The following is a 25,485-nucleotide window of genomic DNA, read 5'->3' as shown; positions in this document are numbered from 1 at the left end:
TAAAACAGAAATTAAGAATAACATGATACTTTGGAAGCTTCAGCTTCGAGAAGACTGAATTTGAAAATTCGTCAAGTACGATCGGTCAAGTACCGAGTACGTGAATTTACCTAATTCCCAAGTAGACGGGAGTCTACTTAGCTTGTATCGCGAATCCAGGCCCACGCTGTACCGTGTGAGACGGTATTTGTACCGATACCACTTAAGAGCAAGCATATTTGTATTTTCGTACGACTATAAAAATGCTAATACTATGAAAATGAAAGACGAAAGCCGATGAGAAAACGCTTCATACGCGCGAATAATTTTCGTAGCCACCGTGTATTACGTGGTCACCTGGTGGTAAACTCGATCTCTGGGAACAAAGTCGAGAAGAAAAGGGGTTAGATTCCGGTGATCGAGCTGGAGAACACTCTCCGAGCTGTCCTTTCCCCGAGCTGTCAGGAATATGATGCGCTAAGAGGGTCGAAAGCAACCCATCGTCCAAGAGTCATGACGATGTAGATGACTGTTAGAACGGATACCATCTCTAGAATCTAGAGTTTCTCTTCTCTCTTGCTCGCTCTTGTCTGGCTGCGTTCTCTCAAAATTCCACGGCTGCAGCTCGAACGTTTGGTTTTTCTTAAGTTCGGTTCGTTTGACACTTGATAGCGCTCGAGCATGCATACATAGCCGGCCGCATAGCACGATGCGTTCCGAGTTCGCGCGGGATAGCCTGCTGCTGCAGCACTCGCGAGCCATCTTCTTTCGTTTCTTCTGCCTTCCCTTCTTTCTTCGCTTCCGCTTCTCTAGTTTCTTCGGCCTCTCCGCGAGAAGTCGTTTCTTGCCGTTGCTTCTTCGTTCGATACCATCTTCCCGTTTGATAAATCACTACCGGAAATTCCGACAAAAAACCACGTTGCTCGTTCGTGCTCTAGATACTCGATTGACGGCCCAGCAGCCTGCATCCGCTTGTTTCCTCGAGAAAACCACGAAAACAGACCACGCTCGTCTGATTTTTCTTCGTCTTCGATATTCTCTCGAATAACATCGATGCTCTTACCGGATGAAATTTGCCTCGGTGCGAGGATACAGCGGATCCGAAATATTAACTCGCCGATTCAAACATATACAATCAGTCACGAAAGTCTACTAAAAATAGATGTACAGCGTATACATTGAAGATATCCTTATGTAAATCTTTATGTACGTATCACAGATTTTCTTTGGCGAGGTCAATGGTTTGTTTCCTTTTCAGTCTTCTTTCTATCAGAGTTTTGCTCGTTTCAACAGCCACCTGGTTTGAACGTGTCGTCTTTGCGTATATCCTCGTTTCTGACATACCATGGTACGTCGACTATTGTCCCTAGTATCTTCGATTGCAGCGACTCTAGTTTATTTATGTGGCTCATGTGCTGCTGTCCCCCATAGCGGTATTCCGTACGTCCAAATTGCTCTTATCATCGTTTTCTAGACTTTTAGTTTATTTTCTATGCTGAGTTTAGAGTTTCGACTAGTTAGCCAGTACATCCGTCTTCTTTTTATCCGTGTTTTGTCCACAATTCATTTAGTATGTTGTTCCCATGTAAGTTGTGCGTCCAAGTGGAGTGTCCTAGGTATTTAACTTGCTTTGTTCGCGTGCCATTCAATTGGATATTTGGTGGCTATATCACAGATGATCTTGTGGCATCGTAGGGATTTATCTAGTCTAAACCAATCATTTTCAGTCCTCGGTTTCTCCTCATTTTTCCAACGATCGTACCAGATATCGTTGTACAATCATTGCAGTTTCCATGAACATGGCAATATCGATTGGAAAGATCGAGCAATTCTTTCCCTTATAGCCTTCCATCTTTTCCTCTCCTCTTGTAGTCGTCTTCTCGATGAATCATAAATTTCGAGGCGCGCGCCGTGAAGCGCGTGCTGCTACGTGCAATGCTCGCGAGACAGAGGCTCCTTTGTGCGTACAATTTATTTATCCGTCAACAATTACACCCTGAGACGGTGAATGAAGAAGGCACGCGATCTCCGTGATTCGATCGTTTCCAAGATCCGAGAGGAACGCGCGTTTCCTGTCCCATCCTCGTTGTGTCTCTCCTGCGATGTATTTCAGCGACTTCCAAACAAAATCAGCTTTCACAATGATCTCAGAATCAAATCTATCTGTCAAATCATTGTGAAAACCAGTTTCGTCTTTTACGGTAGTTTTATGTGCGTTGAACGACGATTGCCGTTGTCGTCGACTACCTGTTTGCAAGGAAACAAAATCGACAATTTTAACGAACGACGATTTTCCTGTGCTTTGTCCTATAGCGAGCTGTTGGCAGTGAGTGTAACCTAATTTTCAACGAGGCTATCAACGAAAAAATCATTACGACAGCTCGGATATTCATGGAAATGAATATTTCTACGAATTTCTACGATCAAACGAGTAGGTAAGCATTATAGTTTGAATATTTTATAGATTTTTCTATGTTACGTGAAAATTCGCAGTCTAATAATCATGGCTACGTCCTAATAACGAACAAACTTTCTATGAAATATGTCGATATTCGAAGAACAGCTGGCAACCTAACTTTTCTGTTTAATCTTTCAGTTTCCAGCAGTACTACGAATGAATACAACTCAATAGACCTGTTCACTCGCTTACGTTATGTCTAAAACAAATAAGATTAATATTACTATCTTTTGACGATCTTTGTTCCACGCTGAAGATTAGCGGTGTCGTCTATGGTTCGCAACATCTTCGTTAAGTTAATTAAATTTTATGCACTGATACAGTATCTTAAATTTGTAGGTTATGTTTCGAAATGTTTGTCTGAAACTGAATTAGTAGATTGTGCGTTGTTGCAAATACGTTTTCCTTCTACGTTCTTCCAAAAAATTGTCCGATTCTTGGCCAGGCTAAGCATCATTGATTAAAGAAGCCTTGTATTTTTCAGACCGCACAACATTTCCATTATCGTGGAATGCGATAGCGCGGCTCATTAATAACGAGGCCGCGATGACGGAGAAATCGTAAACCCATACAGGAGCTAGAGTCGGCCGAGTTCTTTTTCTTTTTCGTTTTTTCTTTCTTTTCTTTTTGCAAGCTCACGCTAATAACCGAACGTGAGGATCAATCGGCGTATACTATTTTGCACGTGCGTTATCGGCAAGTCGATAACGCGTTGACGGTTACACCAGGCCCTGATAAAGATACGACGTGACCCTGCGACCCCATGACGATTCCGTGGAACCGGACAAGACGAAGGAAAAGAGCCCTGGACGATCGCGAAAGTATAGACGGCAAACAACGACGAGGGTGACCCTGAGAAATTCGTGTTGTAGGATCTCAACGACCGATGATATTTCTCTGCTCCTCTGTTTGCATAAAGTCACGAGTTTAACAGATACGAAATTGACGGAGATATACGACGTAAGATATCGTAACGATTCGTAACACTGTACAGATTCGTTGCTGGTTATGCGTATCCTATCGAATCCTTCCGAGAACCGTTTTGCCGTTTTTCTTTTATCTAATTAACGCGATGCGATCACGAGACACGCTCCTTCTCGTTCAGCCGGTCGTAAAAGTTAACGAGCAAGGTTTGCCACAATATCGCGACATAACTGATTGCTGAAGGTCTTTGTGCAGATGTTCGAGTAATGGCTTATTAGACGAATAAGCGGAATTTCGTTGTATCTTTCGATTATTATTGGTCGCATTGAAATTCCCTCTGGGTTGAAGAAAGAATGTATCAGAGTTATTTTTTATACCTGAATGTGTTGTCTATCAACTTTCGCAAAAATATAAAGTACCGACACGGTAGACGATCACGTTATCGACCGGTGGTTTCCAAGTTGTCTTACTAAACGAAGGCATAGGTGGTAGTCGTTCGTACTCACTGTTGCTTCACCGGTGACGCGATCTTCGTTACCAACAGCGTTCTACCTTATCTACCGTTGGGAAACGCAACGTTCGAAAGCAAACACGTTCTCACATAGAATGGAACGTGCTGCTATAGTTTTCCGCCTACCGTATACGTCATTCCCGACATAGTGACAAAGGAGGAGGTACAATTTCCCTTGAAAATATCGCGATATTTCCCTGTTGAAAGTTTAGCGAACAAAAGCGATTTTTGTAATTTCATCGATTATTACGTCGCGGTAGGTTCTTTTCCACTGTACAGAGCGGTGGTGGGAAAAAGGATTCGAAGAAACGGAGTGAAGGCTATCACGCGACAGGGCGTAGTAAGAGGAAGAGAGGCATAAAAGTCATTCAGTCCACTGTCCAACCATTGATAGAGGCGACGAAGCGAGGTCAGCTATTTGTACGCGTGACAGACCCCTCCAGAGAATCTCGCGTGCAGATGTGGATCGAGGTACACGAGCATACATATACGCGTGTATGCACGCGTACATCGCACGCATCGTCGATCAGCATGCGTTTTATCCAGGCTGCGAAAATTCTTTTCAAAATTACCACATATTACACCGACGAAAATCCTCGAAAATTAAAAAATCCCAGCAAACACATATATCATATAATCATATTTCTACAATCTCTCTTTTATCATTCGCAATAATATATATGTCTGCCTTTATGCGCGTTCCTTCCGCGAAAAAGCCATTCGATTTACGGCAAATGGCTGACTTTTCCATTCCATCGAGCAATAATCAAAATGACGCCGTGCAAACGCTCTTACGTAACTACGCGTTATAGTCGAAAAATATTGCAAGATCGGTTATGCGCGTATAGGCGCGACGAAGGAATCGGCACGCAGCTCTTTTGTTCGGTCATTATCAACGCATCATCGAAATCACGTACTTACGTAGTAGAAAACTTTTTCCATGCAGGAGTGGCGCGGGGAACACCTTGACAAGGCTGCCACTCTTGGAATTCGTTTCTCCCTCGGCATTCCGACGAAGTGCGTAATTGAACGAGCGAAACAGCGCATCGCGGTGAATAAGCGTGGACAATGAGCGAGACGGAGAACCGAAGAGCAACTAGTCGAGAGGAATATTACGCGGGATGAAACGAGTGAAAAGGAGTGTCGAGAAAAGCAGCAACGATTATGTGTGCGATACGAAAGGAGGGCAAATTCGAGGCATCGCGAACGAGCATCGCTTTGGCACGGTATACAGGATGTTCCGGTATTGACGGTACAATCGGTGAGAAGGTGATCCCGCGTGAAAAAAGGAAAATAGAACAAATCAAAAATATAGAATAAGATTTTGTTCGCGCAACCACGCTGCCGACACTTTGCTTCGTATTCGACGAAAATCGTGTTTAAAAATTTGTCCAAAGCATTGGAAGTTGGCTAATTCCGGTCTGGATGGAAGCGAACAATCGACAAGAACGATTTGTTCTACGTACGAAAATAAGTGAAAAATAATAAACGATACTTCTCGTAGGACGTTTCGTTCGCGGGAAAATGAAACTCGAAAGTTGATTGAGCACGCGTGAACCAACCCAATTGTTAATTAAACGCGGAGAAAATTCTACTTTCTTTAAAACCAGGCTTTGAAAGTCAGTTTTCTCGAAAATCAAGTCTGCAATGATTTCCAAGCCTGAAATAATAAATAAAAAAGAAAATGTATTCTATATCTTCGATCCATTTTTTAAATATGGAACCAGCCCCTGCTCGATTCTACCGTCAATACTGGAACACCCTGTGTATAGCTTTCTAGTCGGGCTTACAAGGTCGACCGTTCACCGTTCCACGAAATTCGCGACACGTTCTAACGTAGCGACGGTATCGGTGAGGAATGGCAGCTCGTTCCGTGGCACAGGAAGCTCGTCATGGAATCGAGCGTTAAATACGTTCGGTACGCCGATCGAAGTAGTTGGCTATCGAGAGAGGCAAGGAAGGAGAAAGAGGGCCACGAGACGAAACGTCGGCAGAGGTTGCTGAACTTTCTACGAACGATTAGCGCGCGCGCACGATGGCATCGTTCGCATCGGTAGTTTAGCCAGAAAACGGAGCTTCGGGGGCATATTGTCACGTAACGTGCGCGCCTGCAAGTCGAACAGCATTCCCTTCAGCATGGTCGTTGCTCCTACTTTCGCGGATTCATCATGGTACCGCTTTCAAGTTCACCGATCGTCCGAAACTTTCGACGCGTGATCCTGCGTCTATTAAGCTGCGTCCTCACCGAGCCAACCAACGACCAACAACTTTTTCTCGCCTGCTGTTGCTGCATGTTCCAAACGGTAGGTAGCCAACTGTCAGAGGCCTGCGATCAACTCCGTCATTTTCTAACTTTCTCAGTTTCATCATCTGCAAACGTGATTATATGATATTAAACTTCTCAAAGAAACAAATTATTTACGAATTATCTTTACAAACTTATTTATCGCAAATGAAATAACATAAATAAGGATAAATTGCAGTTCGGTACACGACGGTTTCCTTTCTTTTAAATTATGCAGTTAATCGATGTAGCTTGCGAGCCGCACAAATACCAATTTATGGAAACATATTGTTCACCATCGAAACGGTGTAATCAGAGGAACACGTCGAAGCGATGTTTGTTCTTGGTATTGTAGCAAGTTGTCTACGCGCGAATGCGTTGCGAAACAGTGGAGAAACTATAGGTACCGAAGGAACGTTCGTTTCTTTACTTTCCTTTGATCTTCGTCGAAACAGGCAACAGGTAGCAACCCTTTTGTCGTGGACTACGCGGAAACGCGAAGAAACAAAGAAGATTGGGCAACGATCGACGACTTTTTCAACAAGTATGGCACATGGGCGAGAAGTTTTTCGTTGCTGCTTCAGTGATCAAACAGCTTGAAAAGATACGAACAGACAATAATTTTTTCAAAAAACATGGGACATGGACAAAAGGTTCCTTGTTGTTGAGGACTTTAGAATGCCATCCTATGGACGGTGGAATTTCCTTTCCCTTTTGCTTTCTCTTCGGACGTTGTAGCCGATGAAAGACGAAACGTGGATGGATAGGAAAGCATCGTGAAAAAGATGGACAATGTCGTAGCGGATAGAGGGCCGCGTGGGCCGTGCGATTCCGCGACACTCGGGTACGTGGATCGCGTCATCCTTCTATTCTCGGATCGTCTAATTGTTCTAATTAAGAGGATCGCAGCTCTGGAATAACTCGACGAGTTTATATTTGTCCATGGACGCAGATGCGAGCGAAACGTGTTAACGGGCTGAAGAACGAGGAGTAGCAACGGCAGAGACCATCGAAACGAAACCGTTGCCGAGACGAAGATGGACGACGCGATGTTCTACCTTTGATCGTTTACGCTTTACATCTCCCGGCACCGACCTCCTTTTGCGAAGTTGGTTGAAAAGCCGTGGACTACGTTTAGACCGGAGATCTTTCTCGAGTGCTCTCGGGACTCTGATCCGGTTGGCAACTGGAGAGAAAACGAGGGAGGAAGAGCGAAAAAGAGGGAAGAGGAGGAAGAGGAGCGAAGAAAGAGGATGAAACGATAAAGTCGAGAAGACGAAGTTGAATCGAAGAGGTAGGAGACTGAGGGAAGCAGCGAGTCAACGAAGTTAGGCATTTACGAAAATATAGGACACGAGCACAATTTTTCGAATACAGTAGTCCTGCATTTATCCGAACTCGTAGACGGACGAATATGTACGATTGAAGTTCATATGATAGAAACTCGCCAATTTCTCCCACTGTCCGCTATACTTTGTTCGTATAATAAAAGTTCGCGCTCGGATAAGCGAATTGAACCGGGAAAAACGAATCGAAAATCGATTTCGTTCCAATAAATGCAGTCCTAATGGGTTTGTCTATGGACGATCGCTGTGAAATTCTCAAATAACGAAATCGGTATCGGGCTGTAAATAAGAAAGTGAGAAGAAGCGATAGATAGCGGCAGGTAGGTAACGGTGGATGCAATTTTTATCGAACAGATAGGCGAGATGAGTGTAAAGATGAGGCAGACGGAGCAACAGAGCAACGAATGAAAGAGCGGGCAAAGAGACTAACGCGAACGGAGACGAAAACGGAGAGAAAGACGAGGACGAAGATGAAAAGGAAAATGAAGATGAAGAGCGAACGACTGACGAGGACTCCTCTGGCGAAGAAGTAGGAGGAAGAGTAGAAGGAGAAGGAGAACGACCACCTATACAAGGACCTACGCGGCCAGTGGGAATGGAATGCAGGTACGAGTCCAGTCGGCGACTTTACTCTTGCCTCCTCACCTCCTGATCAGCCTCCTTCACCTTTTCGTTCTTTTCTTCTTCCTCCTCTTCTCTTCTTTCTTCTCTTTTCTCCTCTCTTCTCGATGCCTCTACTAGGGAGCAGACCCGCTGCTCACCGAATCACCGTCGTGTTCCACCTACCGGCTTCACCACCTACTACTACTCTGCAGCTCGTACCACTTCTACCATTCTATACCGCTACTACTAATAATGATATCACCGCCGCTATTGTCACTGTCATCTGCCCCGATGCGGTCTTTTGCATCTAATCGCAAACTAGTTATTAATTCTCGCGTTATAATCGTTTCGGATCGCGATCCTTTGTCGATCAAGTATCCTAGTTTTTCTATTATACTATATCGTACTACGTGTGCGTAAATATAATGTACGGCCACTGTATGTAATCGCGTTAGTCGAGTCTCGTTACAGCGCTAACGATACTTTTTAACGTTTCGTATGAGACTCGTAATATATTCATCGCTGATTGTCGAGTCGCTTTTAGAAAAATTCATTGGGCGTTTAGCAGAATTCGCGAAATTGATGGTAAAAAGAAATATATAGACGGAATGTGGGAATAGAAAACGACGGAGTTTTTCTTTTTCTACAAGGAAAGCGTGAAACTGACGCGTGAAAGCGGGACGACGATAATTCGAGATCGAATTTGGCGATTAGGGTCGATCACCCAGCAGCGGTGGCGGTGGAAAGGGTCTGCAAGTGGAATGCGGTCGACGCGAGACCCTGCCGTGGGAGACAGCCGAACGACTACACTGACTTACTAGTACATACATCCGGATTCGTTGTTGACCATGCGATTCGTTGATTTATCAACCTAAACGATTGTTCTATTCTCAGCTAACCAACTCCGTTGCTTGTTAATTTCTTCGTGTTTCATCGCGTAAATACACGATTGATATTCGATTGTCAAGAAACTAAATGGCTTGCTCGTACAAGTTCGTTTATCGCGAGAAAATGACGCAAATTATTATTAGTAAATTCTAAAGTAAATTTAAAAGGCTTCTAAACGAGTCTGCTATTAACATCCCCGTTTCCTTGTCCTCTTCGATTCTGTCTTCGAGAGCCTCGTGTCGAATTACGAGAAGGCATTCCGGTATGATCGCTCGAAGACGGATTCGTCGTCGATATCGTCGAGTGTAGTGGAAGTACGCCACGGGTATCATCGTGCGAACGACGCACGGAATACTAAACGAACGCGGCGGAGAAACGGTAGGAAACTTCGGTTGGCCGCGGTTAGCACGGTTGCTCGACTTTGCTATTCTCTTGTTACTATTCGCTCTGCTGGACTTTGTCTCGGTCTATAGAATCTACGCGAATAGGCGAGGAACGTTAAGGATCTGGATCTCGATCGAATATCGAGAAATACCGATGCTTCCGCCGTTCAAGGTGGCAAGACGAGCGGTCATCGTTTCAAGGTTACGAATACCGATGTCCGTCGCCATTATAATATGATAATTCGCATCGATGATTCTTCGATGAATAATGGAGGACTAGTGGCGTCGTGTGCGTTATGTCATTGTCAATCTCGGCGCGTTACGATACACAGGAACCGCTTCATAATAGATCAGCCACGATTCGCGTCCCCCGACGTTTCCTCGTTTCGTTTTCGCGTCCGATTTATCGCCGTTACCTTGAATCCCAAATCGCTGTCCTGGATCGTTTTTCGCGTTCGATCGGAAAGAAAGAAGATCGTTGCTTTGTTTTCAACGGATTCTGCGCGTGATTTAGAGTCCCGCGGTTTTGCGAGTCAATTGCGATCGAGCTGGATAGCGTTCTTCCGATTTTTGCGCCCGTTTCTTTGCGGTTCTTGTTGAAAGGCAAATATTTTCTCGCCAAATAGTTCTCGTGGTCGACCGTGTTCAACGAAGCTTGTTCCTTGCAAACACGAATTTCCAGGAGGAATTCTCGATAGTTCGGGCCATTGAATTTGGATCGAGGATGAACGCGGAGGAATTGGAACGGTCATAGCAGGCCTTTAGGTATTCTCGATACTGTCGATTCTAAACGCGCGATCAGAATCTTCTTGCACAATTGTCAAATACCCATGCGCGATAGTGGCAAGTTTGGAAATCAACCGGCAATGATAAATAACGGGACTTATAAATTTTGTACAAGAAGATGCGGACGTCGTGTCGTTCTTTAACCAAAAATGTCTATAATCGAACGTTTGAAGATGAACGGCGAATGTAAATGAATTTCAGATAAATTTCAGAGAGAAGCGAAGGATAAGTATTGGCGAACGAAAAGCGGACCAACGGATGGTCAATCGCAGGTGCAACGCAGTCCTTGCGAGTTCCACGCTTTTCTATATCTATACGCGTATACGTCGTCCATGTGCATAGAAACGTGCACGCGTATACGTAGAACGGCCATAGTCTCAGCGTGGGACCAAAGCGACTCAAAAAGTCGCACGCCGTGCAGAGGCTCTCAGGCAACGAACGCGGCCAACTTGAATGCGGCTCGCGAATAGAGAGACGAACCGCGGCTTCCACGAAATCTTCAATGCACCTTTCAACCGTGGGCTCGACCGTTTGAAAGAGTTTGCCTCCCTACGTCTTCTATCTTCGATCCATCGAACTCGCAGCCTGCGACGAGAGAAACCGGCTACGCAAATTTTCGGTCCTCTTTGGCCAACGATGTTTCAAACTTCTCGCGATTGTCCACCGGCAAAAACCGTTTTGACCCTGCGAAACTAACTTCTAAACGCTCCATCTTCTTCCCTTTCGATTCGTAACTTCGGGAGAGGGGGTCTGGTTTCTGGACGTTGGAAACATCGTCGTGATCTCGCTGGATGAGTTTCAGGGGGACACAATGGATGCCGGTTTGAATCGTTGTAGTCATGCTCGTCGTCGTGATTATAGTCGATGCGGTTGTCTACGCAACGGTATAATTCGTCGTAACGAGAGCAGCAGCTGGTGTTCCTGTCCAGGTGAAGAAAAAGGAGCGAGTGGAAGAAAAGAAAAAAAACAGGGAGGGGGAAAGAGAGACGGAAGAATGAAAGAAAAGACGGAAGCGGACGCGGCAGAGGAGAGGAGCGAAAAGAGCGAACCCTGAGAGAGCGCTTCTCAGGCTTTTCCGCTCGCATTCCCACTCGCGTTCGGTCTAATCGTGATGAAGAAAGAAGGTAGTTGGGGGCCGTGGGCCCGAAAAAGAGAGCTCGGGATGGGCACGTGTCTGGAACAGGACATCTGCCTCTAAAAAGGACCCACTGTTACGTCCCTATTATATCGTTTACCTTAGCAGCGAACCGCGTCCCATCCCTTCCTTTCGCGTTCTTCGTCTTCCTTTCCCTTGCTCCGAGAGAGCGCGTCTAAGACGAGCAGCTGCCCTTTTCCCTCGTAAACCGGACTACACACCTGCCCTTCTTCCAGTGTTAGGAGGGTGACCGTTAACCAACTCCGAGGTAATCGTCGTTTCACCGGACGAAAGTGAAAAACCGTTACTGTGAAATCTTCGCGGATACCCGGAACATTTACGAGAGAAAGAATAAAGGAAGGAAGGAAGGAAGAAAGAAAGAAAGAAGGAGAAATCTGTGCGATGAAGAAGGTCGGAATAGACGAACGGATGGACGAGAGCGGAAGAGCGTTCCAGACGACCCGATATAACGGCGCCTACCGGAAGGAGCCGCGGATGATCGGTGCCCGGTAGTCCTGTCGAGCTAAAACAGCACGCGTGACCGTTTTAAATGCAGTACGCGTGCACGAGACTGGTGGAATCGGCAGCGGCGAATTGGCCAGCGGCTTTCGAGGATGGTCAGCGATTGTAGGTGACGGAATGTAACGAGCGTCGCGGTGCTTCTATTTCTGCGCGTCGGACGTCGACCTGCAGACGGCTCCCAGACTACACGCGTTAATAACCACCACGATGGACCTCGGAGAGAAACGAACCGCGTCTGTCTCGATCCATAAACACGTGCCTAGATCTTTCCGCGTATTACGAGCTTCGCGAAAACTGGGTCGTCCACTCGGTCTGACTACGAAACGTCGTTTCTACTGTACGATGCACCGCTATTCGACTAAATCCTCGGCGGAGCGGATTCAAAAATATACCGGCCAGAGTCGACAGTTAGACGCGACGGATCGCAGAATGGGTTCTTAGAAGGCATACCTTGCTTCTGGCACGCGTATACTCGCGCGACTCTCTATCAACTGCGTGGAACGTGGATTTAAACGGCTAACAGAATGTCTCAGCCAAACATTTCCTACGACTTTCTATCCGAGACCTGCAACAGAAAGGAAAACAATCTCTGTAGGTGTAGGTGTACGGCCAATCGAAGGTAAAAAAGCAGGTCAGAATCGATCGTCGTGTATCGGAAAGGAGAGTGAGGTCGAGAGAGTTTCACCGAAGGGAAGTTTCGAAAGGGGCGGCACTGTCGTCATCGGCATTCTAACCAAGCTCGTCCGCTTTTAAATGAACGACCCCTCGACAACGAAATCGTTTGCGTACGCGCTTATGCGTATGCATGTATTGCACGAACGTGCATACGGACGAATACCTTCTAGGTACGAAAGGAAGCCAACTTCCTTCCTACGTTCGATGTCACGCGCACCACCGTTTATATAATCCATCCTGTGACGTCAGGCTGTTTAATCCATTCATTACTGGATCATTGCGCGCTATCTCTCTCTCTCTCTCTCTCTCTCTCTCTCTTTCTGCGTTATGTAGAAGCATGTATCAGAGCGAAGGGAGGAACGACAAAGAACGCATCGGATACTGAATGATTCGTCAAAAAATTTGCGAAATATATTTTCACGTGTAGCCTGCTACGCGAGTGTACGAACATATGTACGGTGTAATTCGATTAAAAACCTGATATTGTTATCATATTTCCAACGTTCTGATAAAAGAACATTTCTCACTTGTTGATTGCCTAATCACGACAGCCGCGAATCTCTAGATCTGTAGTAATTTGAAAGTGTCCAAATGTATGTGCCAATGCACACATAAATTACACTGTAACGGATTCTATCTTGGCCTACAGGAAAATCAGTTGAGATGGGAGGAAGCGTGTGCGTTGTGTGGTAACGACGAGTGGGCGGACACGTATTCGATACCGATAGAACAATTCGAATGTTCGCTAACTGAATCTCGTCGGTCGATAGAGAACTGCGTTTATCGCAACTTCCGCCGTAGCTTGGTACAAACGTTCCACTTTATTAGAATCACAAAAATGTCAAATATAAACCAAGTGAACGTTTCCATCTTGACATTGTTTTAAACGCGATGAGGAGTATCAGAATCGAGGTTTCTCGAGTTTCGCAACGTCCGGTATTCCGGAACGGTCGAACGAGGGTTTTCCTCGATCGACGCTCGCGAAGAGGAACACGAGGCCAGCGAATAGACTTAAAGAGTCGCGGTTGCACGCACACCGCTCCGAACGATAACGAGAGAAGTAGAAGCGGAACGTTGGCGGAATAACGATCGTTTTCCGTGCAACCGTATCTTCGTGTGCCCTCTCAGGACAAAACTTATTCCGATGTGGTCACCTCTGACGTAAACGTGCTCTCTGCCACTCGATAAGAATTCTGACGCCGCGCATTCAGAGCCACGGACGAGGGAAAGGGGAAGCCTAGCGCGAAGGGGAAAGGGGCTGACCAACGGAATCGGATATCGATACGAGCAGTAAAGATTACGAAACTGAACTACGCTAATAGCAAATCGTCCATGCAATGATCTTCGACTATGAGAAGAAATAAACTAAATCGCATACCTACGTCATGTTTTCGCTTCGTAACGGCTAAATTCGATGTTTACGCAAATTTATATTTTAACAAACGTAACCAGAGGTATGGTACCTATGCGTATTGGGCTGGACTCGAAATTCAACGAACGAGACTTTAAATAGTTGAAGCAGTTGAGGATGTTTGTATCAGTAAATTTTTTAAAAATAAGCCGAGGTATAGAAAATTACAATTTAAAGGAAGCAACAATTCGTCAGAAACATTTAATCTAGAGAAATAATCGGTAAGCTGTTAAAATTTTTAAGCGATTTTACACAGCTGTAACACGTGGTATGATGGCGTATTTCGATACGAAGTAGATTCGGACGGTCTCATTCAGTCGCAACGATGTGTAGCGGCTTGACGCTAATCGCGTGTCACGTGTAGGACACGGTAACGCGTTTAAGCGAATAGTAATTTAGTGCGAGTGCGGGACAGAAGGTGAAGAAGGGTAAAAAGAGTGTGCTAAAGTTTGCACGGATTCCTTTCATTTTACTCGTGTCGGTAGAATCTGAAAAGACCTGTTGCGCGTGCTGCTTTTCGTCGTTTCCTTTCATGACGATGCGTGGATGTGGACACGCGAGCTCACGACGATTTCCTGCGAATGCACATATATGTACACGTACGCTACAGGTATTTACGCAACTAAGCATTCGAGCTTGGCGCAGGTGGCGCTATGACGCAAACGATTTATTGCTTATTCGCCGTCTGTCTGATATCGAAACCGTCGTCTTTAATACAAACAATAACGAGCCTTTACGTTGTTTAATTTCGTCTATCAATTTTGCAAACGAACGCGCCTAATCGCCGTCGAACTTTCGTTATCGTTGTGAAATTTGAAGCGATGTAAGTAATAATACGCATACGTTTTGTCGTTATAAATAAATATGCAAATACCTGATGTTATCTTCAGTTTGCTGTAGGCTTCGAACTTTTATATCGTAATTTTACTCTTGTTTCGATATTTTAAGATTTTAATATTTTAATGTTCTGTCGATAGACGGGAAACGTTTAAACAAATTCACATTTTTGTGAATATAAGTCAAGAAATGGAGTCTAAATAATGGCTTGTTTCACCTATCACGTATTATCGCGAGTACGTTGCCTTGAATATTTTACACATTTATGTATTTTTTTTACATTATATTAAAAATATTTGCATCTAAATTTCTCATAAATACATCAACGTTCACAGTCTAATTATTACTTACCATTATGAAATTATTATCGTAGATAGTCCGAAGACTTCTACTACAAAGTATTGTATATGCGAGTGGCTTCGATTTGTGAGCGGTTTCCGCGCAAATGCTTGGAACAACGCAGCAATAGAGTAGCAGTGACGTCAAGGAGAGAAATCGAAATGTATGTGTACGAGCGTAGAAGATTCGCACGGCAGATTCGAGTGCGTTGACCCAGTTATAGAACGAGCGAAAGATAAACTTCTGGATTAACCAACCGGGAAATGAATTCGACATTTTTTCTTCCCCTGTCCATTCTTCCGACGATTTGAACTCTTTGTTGCTTCAACTCGCTCGAATGACTGTACGAATCGAGCAGGTCTCGATCGCCCAATTATTCGCGTTTAATTACGCGCGGATAATAATCGCGGGATATTGTGGAATCAATAACGAATATCACGTCGGCTGATTTTCACACGCTCAAATAACGGAGCCGCTATCCTCCGCTGGTAATAAACAGGAGGACTAAGCGGCTTGTTAACGTTTCAGCGAGCACTCGTAAAACATTTACCCACGAATGTTACTATCGTGGCTATCGAGGAAACTGGGGTTCGTTAACCTTTCTTAAATCGTGTTCGCCAAACCTTGTCTAGGAAAAAGTATACATCGTGAGTCGAAATTCGTGGTATAAGCCAAGTGCTTCGAACAGTTACTTGGCCATTGGTGTTGTAACTATCCTTTCCTCTTACCCCGTGGAAAATTTAACGGATCGTGTAAAAAGATAAAGAAGCAACGATTAGTTGATAGGCGAGTTTACCCTCGAACCTTGAACGGTGAACTGAATTGTTGCGGGAAACGTGTGGGAAAAATTATTTACTACGAGGCGAACGAAGAGTTTGCGGTTCATTCATGGCGAGTATCTGAATGACGGGAGAAAGAGGGAACGACGATCTATGCACAAGACGTGGTGCGCAAGGGACACGCACACCGCCATAGATGCACGCGTGTGCTGCAACGGCTTAAATAAATGGATTGATTCATACGTGAGCATCCTCTGATCGCGCGTACCACGTTCTCGTCCTTTAGGTTTTCTCGAAATATTTCCATCATCGACGAGATTACCGCGAATACCGAAATCGTCGAATTAGATTCTTGCGTCGTTTATAAGGCAGCGCTATTCCGCTCTCCTAAAATATACTCGATGTTATTTCGAATCGAGTTTTATAAAAGATTCGGTTAACGGATTAGTAAATAATAATAATAATAATAATACATTCGCGATCCACGTCGTTATAAAATCGGTACCACGAATTCTAAACGGAGAAAAATCTGAAATCCGTAAGATTCGACGATCTACCTAAAAGTTTTTGAAGTTGTACTACTTAAACGTATTAATTCGAAATTAGTTAAACTATTCTGTTCGCTTTTCTTAAAGTGTCCTATCTACCATCTGAGAAAATGTTGTCGTATGTCGATCAATTGTTGTTGATGTTTCATCATATTCTTTGTGCCATTCTTTGTCGTTCTTTATTCAGTTTCGTACAAAATACGTATATAAAAATAGGTAGGAAAGAACGAAAATAATACATATATTCGACCGCGTATTGTGTCTCTTCCCATTCTAGCAGATACGAACGTGCATTATGAAACAACCCATATGTAAACTACCCACACATTCGATACTAGCGTTTAGATAAATGATGCTTGTAAAAACCTCTAGCGATGGCGCATTGTAAAGCGAGCGGGTTGTAAAACACATAGCTAAGGCGGTCGTAAAACGCAGCAAGAACTTGCTAAATAAAACACGAACCGAAGACGCGTGTAAGTATGTATGTATATACGTCGACTACTGTTTCTCCGTCTTTGGCAGCTTCCATGTACACGAATATTTCCTTAATCATTATCGTCGTTACCATATATACCGACGCTTCATTCATTTTCTAAGAAAACTATCGAAGAATTTCGCTAGAGATGCGAGATGATGATGCGCGAAAGTTTTCTCGGTTTCATATTATCTATCGATAACGTTGTTATTTTAAATAACTTATTCTTAACATTACCAATGAGCAAAGTATATCGCTGTGTAGATACAAATTGTAATACGTTCAGATATCGGGATATTCGGGAAATGGAAGTTCGGCTTTACTGTATTTTCACTGCGTCAAATCGATAGAATTTTGCCGCTCAGCTGATAAAATCTTTTGGCTTGAAATTCCGAAATTGAGAACCTCTGCACTTCGAAGAAGTTCCCACGCTGCGCTTCGAGTCGCATACAGCTATGTCACGTCCAAGTAGATACGTACCCGACGCTCAGTGGCCGGACCAACCGATAGAACTTGGTTGATTGGCCGATCCGTGAGCCGATTACGAGAGAACAAGCACTCTTGCTCGCGTACAGACCTATCGAGCGTCCTTGCGTTCGGCTGATCGCGATATCATCGAGTTCGGTGAATCTATGATCCGTCGATATCGATTACATTTGGATCATAGCGCTCGTCACGGCAAATTTTGTCCATCGCGAGGAAAATTTGAAAAGAAATGACACTTCGGTGTCGTTTTATTCGACTCAAAGTGCCATTGTCCCCTAGATTTCTAATAACTAGAGTATAAAAGACAAATTTGTGCATTTATGGAAAATTCAAAGAGTACAGAGATGCATAGAATGCGCAAAACACGGAAAAACGCGTGCGATATGGAAGATACAGTTCTCGTTACGATATTTAATGGGCGAAGCAAATCTCCGTCTAGGTCCTACCTTTTTAATTATTTTCATAAAAATATGAATTCATCATCGATATTCGCGATCTAGCAAATAAGAATTCCAATGGTAACGACACTTCGAACTAGATCCGACTCTCTGAAATATATTCATCGCGACGTCCAACTCGATGTAACATCATCCACGGAACGAATGAATTCTTCATTCGCACGCATCTCACCGTCGCTGTTAACGATAATCGCTGCTTTATCCCGACTAAAATTTAGTTCACGTGTCGATCACGAGTCGGGAAAATCGCGTGACTCGATACTCGCTGTCGCGTGTTTCGGAGTTGCTGCAAGTCGCAGATTCTTAGATGGGGATCTTCGATATCTGGTGGATAACGAGCAGCGGGAAGAATCGTAAAAGAAAAAAGGAAGGGACTAGCGAGGACTAGTGAGTCACTTGGGCGGAACATTCTATATACGTGCGAATGGAAGGAGACGGAAGCAGAGGAGCTAGAAGAAAGGGAGAGGGATGGAAGGCGACGAAGAGGGAGAAATATTCTCGCAGCGTGAGTGCACGAGAGCGGCACGGACAGCCAAAGTTGAACGAACCCACGCGCGACCCGAAGCTTGCTAATTTTTTAAAGACCCAACGCCGATTGGTGCTACCTACCGCTATCGACGACGATCGGCGAACGACCGACGACCTACTTGCTATTCGTTGTCTCTTACACCTCCGACGTGGTCGTTCCTTTTCTCTGCCTTCCCCTCTCTTCGTTGTTCCGCTTCAAAGAATCGCCGCGAACCAGCGAAAGAAATTCAATTCTTTTGGCCAACGCGTTCCCACGATCGTACGCGATCGATGCGATTTCTTTCATACGACTTTAGCAGGACCATATCGATTGAAGATAAAATTTCGTAGAGGGAGAATTCAGAGTACTTTATACATGTACAGTGGAAATGTCCTATCTGTCTACCATTTCGAAACAACCGAGGAAACCGAACACTTATTGGCTATTAGTGCCCATTTTTCTTCGTTCAAAGTTGAAATATTCAATCATTATTTGACAACAGACTGTACAATGTATTCACTGGGAAGATCGAAGCATGCACCTTGAGCACCGAAGCAGCTTGAGAAACGATAAAACGGTAGCGGTAAACTTTCGCGAAAAATCTATTGTTGGTTATCGTGGTGTTGCATCGACGTGGATAGTAGCCGAAAAAGAACGATGCCGACGAGGTTGACGCGATAAACGAACGCTAGTAAGTCTGTTTACACCGAACGAGTTCACAGCCGGTGTAATTCCGGCACGTGTAAAACACTCAAGGACGAGGCGTGTCTCGCGACGCGTTACGCAAGCGAAAAACCGAAGCGATGCGAGAAACGCCTCGCGTTTCTCTAATTAGCTGGCCAGTAGTGTTCCAGCGATAGGGTAGGCGAGATGAGATCAGACGAAACGGGACGAGACGAAAAGACGAACAGCGAGAAAACGAAGGAGAGAAAGCAAAAAAAGAAAAGGTTCATTGGATGGGAGAGAAGGGTGTGCAGTTTCGTAGAGTCACGTAATCGCAACGCACGTGCGTAGGAGCCCGCAAGAATTCGCGCACGCGTTAATCGCATGACGTCAACGCGCGTCTCGGAACAGCTGACCGCATTCCACGATAATTGTTTTGCATAACCGCGTGCTACCGAGGCGTCGATTCCTCGCGAAAGAGGGCAACAAGCACTTTTCACGAGTCCATTCGATGATTCGCTCTCTCTAGTAGAAAAAGAGAGAGGAAAAACACGGAGTATGGTCGGAGCAACGATTTCGCGAACACGTGACGGGGAAGGAGACGAAGGTGAGATCCGCGGAACGCGTGACGAGAAGAACGCTCGGAAGGGAGGAAATTTGAAAGGGGCCTCATCGTCGTAGATCCGCGTGGTGGGGATCCTCTAGATCTGCGACGGCCCTGTCCGTTCGTCGATAGTTTCGCGGCCAGCGCGTTGGCTTTTAAAGTTTAAAGAGCCAATCGCGAGGACGGTGCTGTTGATGGCGCTGGCGATACAGGGAGTAGCGGAGTAGTAAAGTAGCAGCGTTTAGGCATGTCAGCGGTTCTCAAACGAAAGGCTCGGTAGGATCGCGAGGTTCACGGCACAGCCAAACGGACTTTTAAACGCCTTATAGAGTTTGCGAGCTTCGAACGCGAGAGAGACGCGCGTGTCGAGGGACGAGACGACTTGCCGTCCACGATGAGCTTAAGGAATGCTACGGGAAAAGGAGCAACGAGAATATCTACGCCATATAAGGTCCTGCTTACCGGTGCGGTGGCTTGCCTCCCAAGTCCCGTACGAGTAACGCGCGTTCACGCAGCTCGAGAAATCTACGACTTCCGTCCGAGCGATTGAACACAGGGTCTTGACGCTGTTTTCACGGCCTGAATTGCCACGTTTAACGTTGTATCGCGTTACAGTATTATACTTAACACCGTCGCGTCTAATACCGTTTGTGGCTTTTGGACGAGAGTCGTGTCACAACGCGTCGCGACCTGGCTTTCGCCCGGAAGCCTCAAACGCTGTTAGACGCGGCAATGTCGAATGTAACGACGTTAAGCGTAATGGAATACTGGCCTTCCGCGAACGTTCTCCCGTTTGCGCAGAGAAACGGAACAAGGATGACGGTTTTGAGAATTTTCTGACGCGAAACGTAGAATATATTATATATACATAGCACATAGTTGTCGCGTGATAATCGCGTTAGCAGAGAAACAACGACGCAGAGCCACTAACAGTAGCGAGAGTTTCACTCGATAGACACGGCGACATCGAGATAACGGCGACGTCGGTGCGCTGCTTTCGCGATAACCTATGTCGCTGGAATCCATTTTGCAAACTAGTTCGATCGAGAGAACCGAGAATCTGAATAAGTACATCCTTGACGTAATCGTCAATCGTAGATAGATTAATCAATGAGAAGCTGGATTTTCTTGAAATGGTTGACATCGCGAGAGGTTAGGGTACGGCGTAATCCGAGACACAGTTCCAAAGATTGGTCATGCGGCTGGATCTCTCGTTCGCTGGTGAAACGCTATCGCGCTGGACTCTGAACCGAAACTACTCGGTTACTTAACGGTGAGCGGGAAGAAACGGAAAAAAGGAAACAAAGAAATGTAAATCATGGTGCGCTATCGTTCTTAATATTTCTCATTTACATTCTTATTCATTCAGTTGCGGAGTAAACGGTGCGCAGGCAGCTCGAGCGGATAAAGTCGAATTTACGATTACGCGATAACGCTTGGTCAGAATGAAGGAAGACGATACGTCGATGCATTTCAATAACGCTAACGTTACTGCCACCGACTCGATATCGCGACGCCGTTCGTTCGATAAAGCGACGCTCCCCGCGGCCCATCCGGCTCGTGTATTCCCACTCGCGCGAAAACCGTCTTTTTCGTCGGCCGATAGCGAACGTTCCTTTTCTCGTCCAGGGTTACAAGTGCATTCGCACGGGAGGAGCGTACGTTGCCATGATAGAACACGCAGAAGCGAACAAAGCTCGTTTTGCATATACGTGGCGGCACCGATACATACGTATACTCGGCACAGAGTGTACATATGTACAGCAAGCGCAGCAGACCGTCTCGTCTCGTCGTGGCTCAGACCTTAATGACGTCATTATCTCTAATTAGAATTCCCATAGTGGCAGCGGCCGTCTCTACCGGCACCCCGTTACACCTACTGCAGCTACTGTTCCCCTCGTCGGCCGTCCTACGTGCCGAGAAGAAAAAGCAGATACCCGTTGAAAAACGCGGAAGACGATCGCCTCCGTTTCTCGCGACACTACTATGCCCGGATTTTTCTTTTCCACCGGTTCGGTGCGGCGACTTCGAATTCCCCCCCCCCCCCTCCACCCCCCACTTCAGACGCGATATACAACTCGCGATTTTGCGTTATCGTACGAACTTTTGCATGCAGTTCGAAGCACGTCGAATCGTTCGCGACTACGTTTTTCGCAACGGGGCGTGACGGTGCGTTCGAACGGATCGAACGCGAAGATCTGCGATTAATTTCTTCGTCGCGTTCGGTTAAAAAGAAACATGGGTGTAGCGACACGTCGACCCAACTACCGTTGATCGATGAGCTTCCTCGTTTCCGCGTATTTACGCACTTTCGACGTTTCAAAGGCGTGTATGCTCGTGCGAACACGCACACGCGTCTTGAATAATACTCGCGTAACAGGGTGTCGCGGTGACACAACTCCGCTCGGCTGATTTTGTTTCTCTCGAGTGACAATGCGCCGCGAGCAACAGAGACACCGCGACGAGAATGAAAGAACAAAAGCGCACCGAGCAGATAGAACGGAAAGGGTGAAAGAGACAGAGCGAGAAACGCGTACGACCAAAGTCATGCGCGACCGGCCTGTGTGTGTAAGTATGTATGCACGATTCCGCGGCCCTTCCGCCGCCGTTACCGCTGTTACCGCCGTCACCGTCGTCACCGCCGGCGACCGGCACGAACTTCCACCACCACCATCCAGTCATCGTTGCTCCCACCCCCGCTTCGGCCTCCTTGTCCCTCTCTTTTTCTCTCCACTGTATCTCGCGACTTCTCGCATCGTTTGTTCTTTCTTCGTGCTGAAATCGTGACGTCAGGCCAGATACCTGTTGCATGCGATGCGTCAGGCACGGAGCGAGAAGCGTTGGTGCGTTCAACGATGGTGCGATCGAATGGAAGTAGACGAAGACGAGAAGCGATCGGACGAAATTCGTCGACGGTCGAAAATTCTAAGACTTCTCGAGTGACGTGTGCGATCGGGCATTTAGGTTTCCATTTAGCGCCGAAACTGTATTAGGTTATCCAATAAGAGTTGGAACGATCCAACTTATTCTATAGGAATTCTGTGAGACTGAAATAGACGATCTGGTAGAAAAAGAGAAAAGATCGTAAGGGACGATTGATCGCTGATCGACTATTAAACAGTAATCTTTTATCTTCATCGATTATTGAAAAACGGCTAATCATTCGTTCGCGAATCTTCGCCTGGCGAATTCTTATTCTTCCTGAAAAACTTTAAACGTCTCGCCTCGAAGGATTTAATTAAAGAATTTTTAAAGATTTTTCGAAGCCTGGTACGGCAATAAAATCGAATCGTTCAATTTGCGCACGGAGAAAAAGAGGCGCGATAGGAACTCGGTGAGAGTTCTCGAGCGTGTAAAAGCCCGCGATGGACGGAAAGAACGGGCGAGAACAGCTCGAGCGTCTATCGCGAATGGCGGAAGAAGCGGCAGTAGCGAATGCGGTCACTGTCTTCCTGTAAAGATCGGAATCAACGAAAATAGACGAAGCTCGGAGCTGGCTTGTTTGGAAGCGTGCCAATGATGCGACGAAGCGCCGCAGAAAAACTTGTACAGTGCAGCTCGTAGAAGTTCGTCCGATCCTTTCACGGCAGGACGGTACTCGCACGTAGCCGCTGCTTCGTGACCGAACACGCGTCTGACCGCAAACGGATCATTCTACTGCGAGATTGTACGTCGGGGCCCCGCGACCCATTATCGTCCCCGAATTATTTCGGCCCATTAGCGGTATCGGGACCGTTTTGTTGCTCGAATAGGATGGAAAAGAAACCGATCGTACTCGTCTTTGCGGGTAAAATGGATATACGAACGTGTCCACGTTCGTGGCCCCGCGGTCTCGCAATTTAGAAAAGAAATTATCGTTTCTAGAATTGATAAAAGGCAAATAGACATACGGGCAACGATAAACAGGGACAACGTTCTCGATGACTTTCTTCCCAGTGGCTCTCTTTTTATCACGGTCCCTCGTTGCTTTTAATGCACACGGAAATGCAAGGAATTTTGTCGAAAGTCGGAGCAATAATTGGATTCATTAATGGGTGAACGATCGCCAGAGTAAAAGAAGACGAGACCTAACGGGACTGCTATCATAAAGCAGTTCTATTTTTCAAGAATACGACCTGCTACAGGTACTTTTTCAAACGCGTTATAAATTCATTGCCAATCGATATTCTTGGTAAAATAAAATTCCGCGCTTTTCGATACGGAACCTCTGCTTTCCTCCCCCCTCTTATTAATAAATACAGATCGAGTATCGAAGCGTCGTTATCGGTGCAAACTTGCGAATTCCGTTTCGAGGCGTTCGTTCTGCGATCAGAGGCGGAGGAACGGGGTTGAGAACCGCGGTCTTAGAACGTCGGCCGTGTCGGTACATAAATAGAACGGTGGACCTTAACGCGCACTTTTGCGTCTTTATGTAACTTGGCCAAATTTATGGTCGTTATCTATTTAATAATACGCGGATTTACTTGCGCCATTTGCCAACATCAAACGATCCTACGTACACGCGTGCACGGCTGCGCACGTGCGCACGTACGCGGCCAGCGTAAATTTCGCGTGAGTGCGTTCACCTTCTCGATTCCATCGCTCTTTCTTTACGGACTCGAGTGCCGAGCTGTTAATTCTTCTTGGTCGAGCGAATCGCCGACCGAATATTACGACTTGATCGGGCACTCCCCGCTCGAACAACGATATACCGTCTTTCTGTTGGAAAGCTCGCCGTTTACAGTTTACCAATTTGACGAGGAACGAAAAAGACAAGCGGCAGGGTACGATCAGCCAACGAGGGTACCGGCGATTCTGCTGCTGAAGGAAAACGGGGATGAAACGTGTCGTCCGACACGTGGCTAGGGGATGCGACGAGATACGCGCCGCGACGCGCGTAAGTGCGAAGCGTTTGTTGCGATTTGCGCGCGAATCGCACGCACGAAATCGGAGGAAATATGCAAATACATTCCAGCGATATCGACGCGGCATCGGTAACGGCGTTCTATTTCGCATCGTTCTATTTATGCGGCGTGAACTGTATGAAACGTTGCGACGACAGTGCACGCCTTTAATCGCCTTCGTTTTCTCCAACTTTCTCTCATTCGTTAATTTTTAACGACTCGATCCTTAAAAAAAAAAAGAAAAAAAAAAGGAAAAAGAGAAAAAGGAAATGTAACTGTTCTCATTACTGCACGTACCTTCTTTTCCTTTGAAAATCGAGGAATCGTCCAAGTCCGGTAACTAGCGTGAACGGATAAAAGTGTCTTTTAGAATCGTCGGAAAATGTCGATGCGTGGCATCGATTCGAAAAATCGAACGATCCAGGAAAAAGAGAAAAGTCTCGATTAATATCGGCAAGCCGGTCGAGAAGGAATTCATTTTTTTAATCGAGCGTGTAGGTAGATGAGACGGCACACATACACATCCACACACACACAGGCGTAGCACTGGCTGGTCGAAGCTCGAGTGACGCGAATTCACAAGCTGTCAAACATAAACGTAAACGACCGACCGGCAGACGGACGAGGACTGACTAGGGCAGTCGATCGCTCGTGGATTCCCTGTTCTATCTCTCTCTTTCTCCCCTTCCCCCCGTCGATGCTCGCTCGCTCCCACCCGTCTCCCGCTTCATTCCTTCTGTTCTTTCTCGCTCGGGTCCCAGTTCGCTCGCTTTTCCTTCCTTCTTCCCACAACGCGACATCTCCCTCTTTGTTCGACCTTCTCCTGCTATTGGTTTCTCTTTTCGTCCATCTGCCACCTTCGCGACACAGTGAAGCGTGCGCGTAAAGACGGCAGAGGAAAGGGAAGGGAAGGGGAAAGAAGGGAAGGGGAAGCCACGAGGTCGGAAAACACGGAAATTACGGATTGAAAAGATGAAACGTTATCGAGCGCAAGTGGATC

General features: G+C 45.9%; 1 protein-coding gene and 1 long non-coding RNA gene across 7 annotated transcripts in view; one reads left to right on the top strand and one right to left on the bottom strand.

Annotated features, from left to right (window-relative positions):
* Positions 1 to 25,245, bottom strand: part of LOC122575113 (transcription factor SOX-10-like) — a 59,459-nt gene extending 34,214 nt beyond the window's left edge. The window contains exons 1-3 of one of the 6 annotated variants that reach the window (XR_006319320.1): positions 24,783 to 25,135; positions 12,270 to 12,384; positions 337 to 2,226 (exon numbers count right to left, since the gene is read on the bottom strand). The gene's annotated coding sequence lies outside the window, so the exon portion shown is untranslated. Of the gene's footprint in view, positions 1 to 336; positions 2,227 to 6,117; positions 6,243 to 8,147; positions 10,376 to 12,269; positions 12,385 to 20,064; positions 21,598 to 24,782 lie in introns of those variants that run through there. The other 5 variants (XR_006319321.1, XR_006319324.1, XR_006319323.1 and 2 more) reach the window with 5 other exon arrangements.
* On the top strand, positions 12,397 to 15,334 carry LOC122575119. The gene is made up of 3 exons (XR_006319325.1): positions 12,397 to 14,728; positions 14,883 to 14,978; positions 15,116 to 15,334. It is a non-coding gene; the product is annotated as an uncharacterized LOC122575119 (long non-coding RNA).
* Positions 25,246 to 25,485: the final 240 nt, after the last annotated feature.

The sequence above is a fragment of the Bombus pyrosoma genome, linkage group LG14 (genome assembly GCF_014825855.1).
Source record: "Bombus pyrosoma isolate SC7728 linkage group LG14, ASM1482585v1, whole genome shotgun sequence".
NCBI classification, from domain to species: domain Eukaryota; kingdom Metazoa; phylum Arthropoda; class Insecta; order Hymenoptera; family Apidae; genus Bombus; species Bombus pyrosoma.
Note: the sequence above shows the minus strand (reverse complement) of the source record. Positions and strands in the feature narration are given on the sequence as shown.